This window comes from Heloderma suspectum, chromosome 8, assembly GCF_057233095.1.
Source record: "Heloderma suspectum isolate Gila_16-S chromosome 8, 16-S_ref, whole genome shotgun sequence".
NCBI lineage: Eukaryota > Metazoa > Chordata > Lepidosauria > Squamata > Helodermatidae > Heloderma > Heloderma suspectum.
Window position 1 is genome coordinate 33,611,603 of NC_139465.1, and position 12,817 is coordinate 33,624,419.

Consider the following 12,817-nt stretch of genomic DNA (forward strand, 5'->3'; position numbering starts at 1 on the left):
ATTGCCAATTGATATGTATAGATGCAAATTTGGAAATTATTATAATTTAAATAGAAATAGTCCATCTCACCATAGTGTGGAAGATTGTGGCCAGGTGACCTGTGTGCCTTGTTCAGTCTGCTATCTAGGTGCTGTTGATGGACTACTTCAAGGTCCAGCTCTGATTGTTCCTTATCTTTTTACTGGACATGGACTGGACAGCCCTTCAAAAAGAAGACACCTTCATAATGGAAGACACCTTCAAATGGAGGACTGTCCTCTGTAAAAGAAGACACATGTCCACCCTAGGAGCCAGGATTTCTGGATGGCTGGGTGGTTTGGGAACTGAGGTTTCTGGAAGGAGTTTTATCTGACCAAAGCAGGTGGCAAGACTTTGAAATGCGTAACTGAGTAGTGTGTGTGTGAAAAACAGTTGTATGTTTATGTGAGTTATATGTGAATGTGCACGCGCACACACCCAACAGACATCCTATGCAGCCCTCAGGATTGAAACAGTTGTGAACCCCTGACTTATATCATGGTGTGCACAAACGGGCAGAGAGTATTTTGGTTTGCTTGTTTCGAGTGAATTAAAGGGTGAGTTCACACAGGAATGTTTATTGTTCAGTGGCTGTAACATCGACTGATGACTTGCCAGTGAAAAATAGCCAACAGAGATCAAACGCTACAGGTAAAAGTCAGTTTGGAGTGGTGGAATGGGAAGGTGTGGGTTCAAATCCCTGCTCAGCCACCACACCAACCTTTCAGGATGACACTGAGCAAGCCAATTGCTATTATGACACCTCAGCCTGTGGAAGTGAGAAATCTAATGCAGCCTGCTGCCACCCCTTGAGGTATTTCTCTTCCATTTTCCTGTAACCTCAAGAATACCAAGACAACTGTGTTGCTCCTGTATAAATGGCTAGTACCAGTTCACATGGCTATGGACCTCCACTAAGCCACACTGGAGAAATAACCATTCATTTATTCTCTTATTTAGTAACAGTAGCAGCGATTCACATTCTTTTGAAGCCAAAACAAAGACATCTAACTCCCTTTCCCTCAAACTCCAGTTTCCAACAAGGTCATAATGGGAAATGCTCCTGAAGCCCCACTGACCAATCCCAACACAATAAAGAAGCTCAGTTGCAATGTAGTTCTACCATCAGTACTGTTAATCCCAGCAGTAGATATACAACCTGCTGAACTTAAATAAAAAGAACAATTCCCCTGTTTCACCACAGCTATCTCTCAGCCTAACCTACTTTACAGGGGTGTTCTGAGGATGCTGGCCTCAATTTCTTGGAGGAAGAGTTTGATTATAATCTAATAAATAAACTGGTGGAGATTTCATATCACCTCCAGTATGCATCCAGTGCATATTCTTTGTCCTTCTCTTTAAAGCCACGCCTACCGATATCTTTTATATGCTCTTCTGTTAGATCCCTGGACTTCCAGCTTCCTAAAGGTATTGCTCTGTACATTCTCCCTTAATGTCCTGCTTATGGGGCTGGGGCTGGGGGCCGCTTAAGAACATCAGATAAGAACATAAGAAGAGCCATGCTGGATCAGACCAAGGGTCCATCTAGCCCAGCATTCTGTTCACACAGTGGCCAACCAGCAGTCACCCAGGAACCCACAAGCAGGGCATGAGAGCAACAGCACCCTCCCACCTATGTTCCCCAGCAACTGGTGTACATAGGCTCACTGCCTCTGGTTCTGGAAGTAGCGCATAGCCATCAGGACTAGTAGCCATCGATAGCCTTCTCCTCCGTGGCCATCACTACATCCCATGGTAGTGAATTCCAGAGTTCAACTATGTGCTGTGTGAAGAAGTCCTTCCTTTGATCTGTCCTGAATCTCCCACCAATCAGCTTCATAGGATGACTCTGGGTTCTAGTATTTTGAAAGAGGGAGATGTCATGTCCTTCTGAGCCCAATTCAGACCTCTTCCCAGACTGAGAAGGCAAGGAGGGTGCAGTCTGCTCCTCCTTCTCCTTGCTCCTTTCACTCCTTGCTCACTTGGAGAGAGCAGGTGAGCAGGCGGCAAGCAGGAAGAGTAGCACGGTCAGGGGGGCTGGGGGTTGTCAGTGATCCCACTTCTAAGACATGGGCCTTGGCAGATGCCCAATGATGCCAACCCCTAACTCCAGACTTGGCAGCTGCAGACATGGGACGGGTTCACACAACACACTAACCTGCCCAGTGAGGACTGCTGTTGAACCATGGGTTATCATGTTGTCTGAATGTAGCAATACTTACGTAGCCTATCACGGCTAATGCAGGGACACCATTTATATCACGGCTACACCATTTGAGTCCCTGCCTTTTGCCATGATAGGCTACGTAAATATATACGTAGCCTATCACAGCAAAAGGCAGGAACACAAATGGCGGCTGCTACGCCATTTGCATCCCTGCAGTAGCCGTGATAGGCTACATATATATTTATGTAGCCTACCATGGCAAAAGGCAGGGATGCAAATGGTGGCCACTACAGCGGCCGCCATTTGCAGCCGTAGCCCAGCAGCAGACGGAAGTCCAGCTGCAGGCGGCCCCAGCCAGTGGCTCCGCAAGCTCCCCGTGGAGTGGAGCTGGCCAAGGAGGATTCCAGGGGGAGGGAGGGATCACCTCCCCCCCCCCCAGTGGACGGCCCCAGCGGAATGGGGTAAGTCATCCATACACCCCTATAGAATTGGGTACCCGAGTTGGCCTTATTTCCTCTTTGGTGGGCTATTGGGAGTGCAGCTCAGAAGCAGAGCACACGCGCCCTGCACCCGTTGTTTCCAAGCAGAGTAACTGTTCATGCAGAGAAACAGGTTGTGTGGTGAGGGCTGTCAAGGGCTCCTTGGAGGCCTCTCTCAGTCTAATCCAGTAGCCAAGTCCAGACACAGAAAAAGGGATTCCTTTCAAAGCTTTATTCTTCTTTTACAACTTAACAACTCTACAGGTAGCAACTAGATCTGAGCAGCAGAGTACCGGCTATGCCCTATGTTGGAACAGTTGGTCCCCGTTTGAAAGGGAATTACTGGCAGACCCCTGAAATTAAGGACTAGGGACAGTCCCTCCCCTTTTCCCTTGGATCATCTGGGCGCAGCCGTTGTTTGCGCGCCAACCGGGCACTACGCCTCCTTTCTGCGCCCTCCATTTGGCGCCACTCTCTGCGTCGGCGTCACGCATCCACCAAGTCTACTTCCCGCGCTCGGTCACTCCCTGGACTGCTATCTAAGCTAGGAATGCTGGTGGGAGGAATCTCCATCAGCTGTGGGCCCTGGGAAAGAGGAGCGCGCTCCTCTCCCAGGAGCGACTGCTCTTCCTCAGAATCAGAACTACTCAGGGATTCTATGGGCTCAGTGTCCACCCTGACAAGGGCTCCCTCTGTGCGCTCTCTTTCTCTGTGGAATGGTGCTCCCAACAGCTTGCCAAACGGGTGTTTGGCAGGCTGTCCGAAGCCTGATTCTTCTGGGAAATGAGGTGTGTGCTTCCCATGTGCCCTGTTTCCCACTAGAATCACTGGGATTTCAGTGGCAGCAGCAACTTCCAGCAGAGGCCACTTCTGCCAGGGGAGCCACTGCGGCCCCACAACTCCTCGACTTTGCCCACCCCTTCATTAAAGCAAATCAGTCATTATTTGACAAAATAACTTGCAGGTTGGGACCCCCATTCTGGATCAGGACTGCAGTGGGGGCAAAGGGTAGTATCCAGTGCTAGTCCTACATAGAGTAGACTATTCATTTCAGTGGGTCTACTCTGTGTAGGACTAATATTGGATATATTTATTTATTACATTTATATCCCGCCTTTTTCCTCTTGCAAGGAACCCAAGGCGGCGTACACAATCCTCCTCCTCTCCATTTTATCCTCACAACAACAACCCTTTGTGGTAAGTTGGGCTGAGAGTCTGTGACTGGCCCAAAGTCACCCAGGGAACTTCCATGGCCAAGTGGGGACTAGAACCCAGATTGCCCAGCTCCCAGTCCAACACTCTAGCCACTACACCACACTGGCTATAAATATATATTTAATACTCTGTTGTTAGTCTTTCTATCACACACACACACACACACACACATGTTTAGAGTAAGAGTGGGGGAGCCTCTTTCAGCCTGAGTGGGAACTAATACCCAGATCTCCTGACTGAGAACAAGAACCCAGATTTCCCTACTGAGTTGGCGACTAGAACCTAGATCTCCCAGCTCCCAGTCCAACACTCTAACCACTACACACTGGCTTTAAATATATATTTAATACTCTGTTGTTAGTCTTTCTATCACACACACACACACACACACACACAGAGTTTGGTCATTTATGCCAACCCCAGCCATATAGGAGTTGTTCATGGAAAAGAAGAATACCCTACCACGGCTAGGGTAAAATTTATTTAAGTGCCCTGCAATTAAGTTGTATTTTGTTTAGGGCTAGTTTTCCTTGACCCAAACCGTGGCCTCCGCTGTGCCACATTGACAATCCTTTTCAAAGGCAACTATATTTCAGGTGACATGGAAACAGACTCAGTAACAAAAAACATCTACAGCTTGAAATGGTATGGTTCCTCCATTAATTTATGTTCCTTATGAGCCAGGAAAGCTCCTAGAATAAAAATAAAATTCCAACCCTCTCCCCAGTCTCTGTATTAAATTCTACATTCTGCAGAAGCCTCAAAACGTAGTGTTAGAAGTGGAGCTATTGCCCCCAAAGAGCTCTAAAACTCACCATTTCTGGGATTGAGAACTACAATTTCTGGCAAGCTCTGAGCAATAAAGTAGGATCTCTGTGGAATTGGTTTTCACATTATTGTTGTTGTTGTTGTTGTTATTAGTATGCATAATTTTCTAATCATGTGAGCTGTAACAAAGGTCTTAAACTAAAATTCTATTTTACACCCTAAACTCCTAGTGAAATTAAAAGGGATCCATGTTTACATTTCTATTTGCTCCAGCTTCTCTGGTCTCAAATAGATGCTTTTGATTACTAATATTAAACAGCAATTTTCTGCTTACATGATTGGCTCTGTATTGCACAGCATGGCCATTCTAATTTGATTAGTTCTACACATTTATTTATGTTTGCTGAATATCCTCTCTCCTGGAACCAGAAATGAAGTTCCAGCTATCCTGCTGACATCTCTATATTGTGTTTTCTGTGCTTCGCTGCCTGATCTGGAATCCGGGGCAGAACTAAGACTGCACCTTCATGCTGAGCGCTTAAGGGCTAACAGGCAGAGCCTCCTCTGAGATGCTGGTCTCGTTCAGTGATTGCTAAAGGCTAATGCTTGGATTTGAAAAGAGATTAACTGACTTGCTTTTCCAGTGTCACCACCAGCATTAAACACACACACACACACACACACACAGACGATAGGGGAATTCCAAGCCCGGAAAGCAAAGGAGACATCCTAGAAAGTGGGCAAATACCATTGCTCTGGACAAGTTCCAAATATCACGAGTTTCTGTCTTCATGCACCAAATGCTCCGATGGCTGAAAAATGAACAAGGGAGAGGCTGTGATTTAGGCCATGGATCTCTTTCTCTCACACACAAAGAAAAATAAAATAAAAATATCCATCAATTAGCAGAGAAGTGTGGAGAAGGAAAAGGGGTGTCATTGTGGGTGGCCCAAATTAGATTTGTTTTTCCTTCAAGAGGAGTTTCCTGGAAGCTTGCCCAGGGTAATTAAAGAACAGGTAACTCTGAATTCACAAAACTCTAATAAAAACAATTTTGCGCTTTACACTGTCGTAGGCATGCCAAAATGTGTTTTCCCCTTATTGTACAATGGGATGGAATGGCACAGATTGAATTGTCCCATTAGACAGATGTAAGAGAATTACATATACTGATTTATATGCTATACAAACTTTGAAGATTTCAGAGTAAAAACAAATGATAATATTTAATATTTGTTTGTTTGATGGATATGGGCAATACTTCCTGAAATGCAACAGGTTTTTTATACAATGGGATGGAATGGCACAGATGAATTGTGCCTTTCAACAGATCCAAGAACATTTTTATATAACATATACAACATTTGTAAACTAATGTATACAGCTAACATGCACAACCTTTCAGGCTTTTTAGCTTACAAAAAAGGGTAAGCAAAGGGGCATGTTAGAGGTGTATAAAATTATGCATGGTGTAGAGAAAGTGGATAGCACGACCCTTTTCTCCTTTCTCATAATACTAGAAATTGGGCTCATTTAATGAAGTTGAGGGGTAGGAGATTTAGGACAGATAAAAGGAATTACATCTTCACACAGTGCATCATTAAACTATTCGCTATCACAAGATGTTGTGATGGCCACCAATTTGGATGGCTTCAAAGGGGATTAGTAAAATTCATGGACATCAAATCTATCAATGGCTACTAGTCATGATGACTGGATGTTAAATGTTACATCCAGACTTCATGTTACATCCAATATTGCAGGAAGTATGGCAGCAATACCAGTTGCTGGGGAACATGAGCAGAAAGGTGGTGTTGTGTTTGCATCTTGTTTCCCATAGGTATGTGGCTTGCTGCTATGTGAACAGAATGCTGGACTAGTGCATAGCCTGTTTGCAATATGCCAGGATTTACCAGCAATCCTGGCTTGCTGTTGTGTATAATCATGGTCAGTGTCCCAGTCACACCCATTGGAGGTTTACAGGATCATAAAAGAATCCAATCCAATGCAATCCTAAAATAGTGACTCCACAGGAAAACGGCATCTTAATTTCTTTTACTTCTTCTTTTGGCAGTGGGCTGGGTGGGAGAGTACAATATTTTTGTAAATCTGGTACAACCCTAATCTACTCCACCATACTGCTTCCCACAGTGGCCAACAAAATGCCTATGGGAACACCCACAAGAAGGACATGAGGACAATCGTCCTCTCCTTCTGTCATCTCTGGTGTTCAGAGGCATGCTGCCTCTGATCCTGGAAATAGCACATAGCCATTATGACTGGCAGCCATTCACATACTGGTCTCTCTCAGACTGAGATGGCTGAGCTAGGAACCTTTTTTCTTAACATGTTAGCTTTCCCTGTGCAATAAGCAGCATGGAAAGTACAGGAGTGGGCAATCAAAATGATAGAAGAGTTACACACAACATCTTTTCTATTACAAAAAGCTAAAACATTTTTGTTGTTTAGAAAAAACACAATCAGAGGCAAGCATAATATAGTATGTATTTATGTATGTATGTTTATTTAAGCATTGATACCTCACTGTCCAGCCAGAAAGGCTCCCAGGGTGGCTGACAGGTGAATAAAAACAAGTAAGTCGCTGTAAGTCAGGCATACAGTCGAAAAGAACACAACACAGAAGGAAGAGGGGAGGGGAAAGGACAACACAAAAACTCAGGCAATGCCAATTGGTCACATTGATTGATTGACTGATTGACAACATTTGTATACTGCTCCACATCCAAATCCAGATTCCGGAGTGGTGAACATAAAAAGTAAAATAATAAAAAGCTAAAAAGAATTAAAACACCATATTAAAATTGTTCTTTTAAAAAAGAAAGAAAGAATACCAATAAAAACCATGAGTGATCAGTTAAGGAATGCTTCCTGGAACAGAGCTGTCTTCCGGAGGCGCTGGAAACATCACAGTGTTGGCGCCTGCCTGATCTCCAGGGGCAGGGAGTTCCAAAGATAGGGGGCCACCACACTAAAGACTCTTCTCCTGGTAGACTCCAATCAGGCCATAGGTCCATGTGGAACCACCAGGAGCATGCCCTCTGATGACCTCAGTGACCTGGCAGGGTGCTAAGGGAGAAGGTGCTCTCTCAGGTATCCTGGTCCCAAGTTGTTTAGAGCTTTGTGCACAAGTACCAAAACCTTAAACCTGGCCCAGTAGTGAATGGGCAGTGCAGTTCCCTCAGCAAAGGAGTTGCATGCTGAAAGGGGGCAGCTCCTGACAACAGCTGAGCTGCTGCATTTTGCATTAGCCCCAGCTTCCAGACCATCCTTATGGTCAGCTCCACATATAGCACATTGCAGTAATCCAGTCTTGAGGTTACTAACACCGGTACCACTGTGGCCAAGCTATCCCTGTCCAGGAGAGGCCATAGCTGGTGAATCACCTGAAGCTGGTAAAAGGCACTCTGAGCTGCCATGGCCATTTGGGCCTCCCATTGCTGGATCTAGGAGTATCCCCAAACTACAAATCTGATCTTTCAGAGGGAGTGCAACCCCATCCAGAACAGGCAATGAGCCTATCTCCCGGACCCAGGAACCCCTCACCCACAGCACTTCCATCTTGCCAGGATTCAGTTTCAGGTTTTGGCCTTCATCCAGGCCATTCCTGAGTTTAGGCACTGATCCAGGACTTACACAGCCTCTCCCGATTCAGGTGTCACAGGGAGATAGAGCTGTGTGTCATCAGTGTATTGATTGCACTTGGCTCCAAATCCCCTAATGACCACTCCCAGTCACTTTATATAGATGTTAACAACATTGGGGACAAGCTGGTACCCTGCGGAACCCCATAGCTCAATTGCCAAGGGGCCAAGGAATGGTCACCCAATGTTACTCTCTGAAATAGACCCTGCAGATAGGACTGGAACCACTGTAACACAGTGCCCCAAATGCCCATCCCACAGAATCAATCCAGGAAGATACCATGGTCGATGGTATCAAAACCCGATAAGATATCAAGTAGAATTAACAGGATTGCACTCCCCCTGTCCCTCTCTTGATAAAGGTCATCCATCAGGCTACCAAGGCTGATTCCGTCCCATAACCAGATCAAAACCCAGACTGGAATGGGTCTAGATAACTAATATCCTCCAAGAGTACCTGTGCTTGTTGTATCACAACCCTCTCCAGTACCTTCCCCAAGAAAGGGGTATTTGCAACGGGGCTGTAGCTGTCTAATACCATTGGGTATTTTATATAACAATTCTTAATATTATATGGTTCTTAAAATGGCAAACTGGGATGGAAATGTGCTGCTCACAGTTCAAAACCAGGCCTTGGCAGCCCCTCCCCCCCCCAAAAAAAAATAGCCAGGTGACCTGACCTTCCTCAACATGCAACCAGAAGTTTTTGGTGCTACAGTTTGGGGCCTCAGCCTTCTGGGGCCTAGTTGAAAACTGCTGGCTTCTTGTCATGTCTTCCACCACTGTAGATAAGCTTCAGGAGGCCCAGATTATACCCCATCCCTGAATATATGGTCCTGCTTTTCTTCCTGACAGAGCAGTTGGTTGCAAAGGTCTCTGTGAGTGTGGAAGAGGGGCCCAACCCAACTGGAAAAGCAGCAACAAGTGGAGATGCCAGTTCCTTATTTCTTCACACAGCACGCACAGTATCTTATGGAATTCATTGCTAAAGGATGTGAGGATCTGCACAAGTTTAAATATCTTTGAAAAAATCATGGAGGATAGGCCTATCAATGGATATGAGCCATGAAAACTAAATGGAACCTCCACATCCTGAAATAGTTTACCTCAAGTAAGGGAGGGTTTTTGCCTTTGTGCCGTCCTTCTGGACTTACAGAAATATCGATTACTGGGAGTCCATGGTCCAATCCAAAAGAGCAGTTATTTATTATGAGACTTCAAACATTTCTTCAAATATTTAGCTCTTTGCTTAGCTCATTATCATTAGCTACATTTCAACTTTGCATCAATAGGAGACATAAAACCATTTCTTGTGCTGAGAGACAACATCTTTATTCAATAGCATTTCATTCCAAAATGCTCCAAACATTTCTGAACTTTTGCTCTGTAGAATTATTTAACATTTCAGCTGCCCTTTCCAATTAAGAATTAAATTTGATCTACCCATTTCTCAGCCAGTACCAGCAGTGGCCTTCTCATTTGTCTAAAATGGGAGATACTGGAGATAGGAAGCAGACACTGCCAAGTTCCACGAGTGGGATTTAATGTGTGTCTTGACCATTAACCAACGCTTATTCTGCAGAGGTTCATTTTTTTTAACTAGCAACCAAATCCAGCTTCATCCCAGCAGATAGAGTAATTTTCAAGTACTCCATTCCATTTAAGCAATCTGTCTCCTGATCTTCAGAGAGACTGTTGAGATGCCTTTACCTGTTATCGTATTTGTACCACACACACTTTAAAGAGCTCAAAGTGGCATTCATGGGGTGAGTGTACATTTTACCTCATGAACCCGAAAGCTTTACTACCCTAAGCTGACATGTTCACCACATGATTGTATCTCACGGGCATGTTTTCTTTCTTTGCTTTCAAATAGCAATGGGGGTGCAGGAGCTGATCCAGATTGGGACCACAGTGCATAAGGAGGACAGCTGGGCCTTCCCGTCCACCACCCACCCTGCCACACACATACACCATACCATTTTCCTGCTGAAAAATGCCACTTCAGCATCATTGCAGCAAACAGAACCTTTAGGAGGGGATTTGAGATGGAAAATGCAGTCACCTCCCACCCAGACCACTGAGGAAGACTGTATGTCACAAAGCATTTGGTTTATTAGTTATTGGTTATTTTTTGGTACCGTTATGCCTTTATAACACAATGACATTGTACTCTCCCTTATGGGTCTGATGTATGTTTCTTTGCAGCACAATAACAGTGTATTCTTTTGTATTGTTTTTGTGTATCAACTTTTTAACTGCATAGCTTTTTAAAAATTCTCATTAGATTCTGTATTTACTTACTTACTTACTTACAATATTTATATACTGCTCCACGTCAGAAGATTTCAGAGCAGGGAACAACGAACGTAAAAGAATAAAACACCAGGTTAAAACAGTTAAAGCATTTTTTATTTTTTTTAAAAAAAGACAAATTCCAATAAAGTTGAATTTAATAAACCGTGGCTGCTAACGCAAGGAAGGCCTCTTGAAATAGCAATGTCTTCAGGAGGCGCAGGAAGGAACACAACGTTGGTGCCTGCCTGACCTCCAAAAGCAGGGAATTCCACAGGAAGGGGCCCACCACACTGAAGGTTCTTTTTCTGGTGGACTTCAACCGGGCCATGAATCTATGTGGAACCACCAGGAACATGCCTTCTGATGACCTCAGTGACCAGGAAAGGAGGAATATTTATATGTATTATCACCTATAAGCTCAGCCCAGTTTGTTCTGTTGCTATATTTCTAAGGATTGGGAGATATTTCCTGTTTTGGTTTGACCTCCCTCTTCCCTACATAATGTGCTCCCAATTTATTTATTTATTTATTTATTTATTTATTACATTTATATCCCGCCTTTTTTCCTCCAAGGAACACAAGGTGGCATACATAATCCTCCTCCTCCTCCATTTTATCCTCAGAACAACAACCCTGTGAGGTAGGTTGGGCTGAGAGTATGTGACTGGCCCAAAGTCACCCAGTGAGCTTCCATGGCCGAGTGGGGACTAGAACCCGGATCTCCCGACTCCCAGTCCAGCACTCTAGCTACTACACCATGCTGGCTCTCAATCAGGAACTCCACACACAAATGCTATTTCCGAAAACACACACACACAAAGCCCAGATGATTACATGGTTAAAGACCATTACATGGCTGTGGCTCAGTGGTAGAGGACATGCTTCATATGCCGAAGGTCCCAGGTTCAAACCCTGGCATCCCCAAGAATGGTTGGTGGGAAAAACGCTGCCTGAAACCCTGGCAAGCCACTGCCAGTCAGTGTCAGTAATACTGCAGTAGATGAAACAGTGGCCTGACTCAGTATAAGGCAGCTTCCTAGGTTCCTAAAGGTATTATTTATTCAGGGCCCACATGCAGCAACAAAAGTTGGTAGAATTTTGAGGTGGTGGGATGGACTGTACCACTTCAGACTGCAGATGGAGTGATATCGTTTTTTGAATGGTGCTTTGTGCGTGTGTGTGTGTATCTGCCTGCAAGTTAAAAAAACCAAAAAAAACCACAAACCCTAATACATCAGGAAGAAAAATGCTAACCCGTTTCACTCCTTCTGCCAGTTCTTCACTTGCAAGGAATTGCTGTTTCTTAACACAGGAGAGCATTCAGTAAGGAAGAATACACTACCTTGTTTATATAACTGAGACCTGTCTAGGTGAAGAAGGGAGTGTAAACCTCTCTTAGATCTGTCCACCTGGCTCCTGTGAGCCACAAGACTCACAGATGGAGGGGTGGGGAGGATGTAGCCTTGGTCTATAAGGATTCCATCCCTATGGGATTCTGTTAATGTATCATCCACCCCACTACATAACGATCTCCCTGCCTGAACTTGCAGAGGTGGTCTCAGGAGTGATCTTGAAGACCGCAAGGCTATTGGTCTTAGGGGATTTCAACATCCATGCTGAGGCCACCTTATTTGGACCAGGTCGGGACTTCATGGCTACCACAACAACCACAGGCCTATTTCAAATAATGTGCCAATGCAAGTGGCACATCACATCTTGGATCTGGAGTTCTGTTCAGGCCTGATGGATGATAATCTGCAGGTAGGTTCTGTTGTCATGGTCAGGTTTGATCTTAAAGCTACCTGTCACCTCTGCAGAGGTGGAGGACCTTAATCAATGGTCCACCCACAAAAATGATGGGTCAAGAGAGTTTTCTGAACTCCTTGGGGGATTTTCTTGCATCATTAGCCAATGATTCTGCTGAGCCTCAACTCTCTAATGAGAGCTCCTGAGCACCTCCATCCAAATCAAGATTTTATCAGCCCCTTGGTATTTTGAGAATCTGAGGAGGATGAAATTATTGGGTTGAATATTAGAGCACAAATGGCAGTGAACAGCCTGATGTGTGGCCACTGCTGGTCAGCAGCAGCAGTGGTAGGCCATACTACTTAATCATAGAATCATAGAATAGTAGGGATGGAAGGGGCGTATAAGACCATCGAGTCCAACCCCCTACTTCTCCAGCACATGTCTACCATCTGCTGGCATC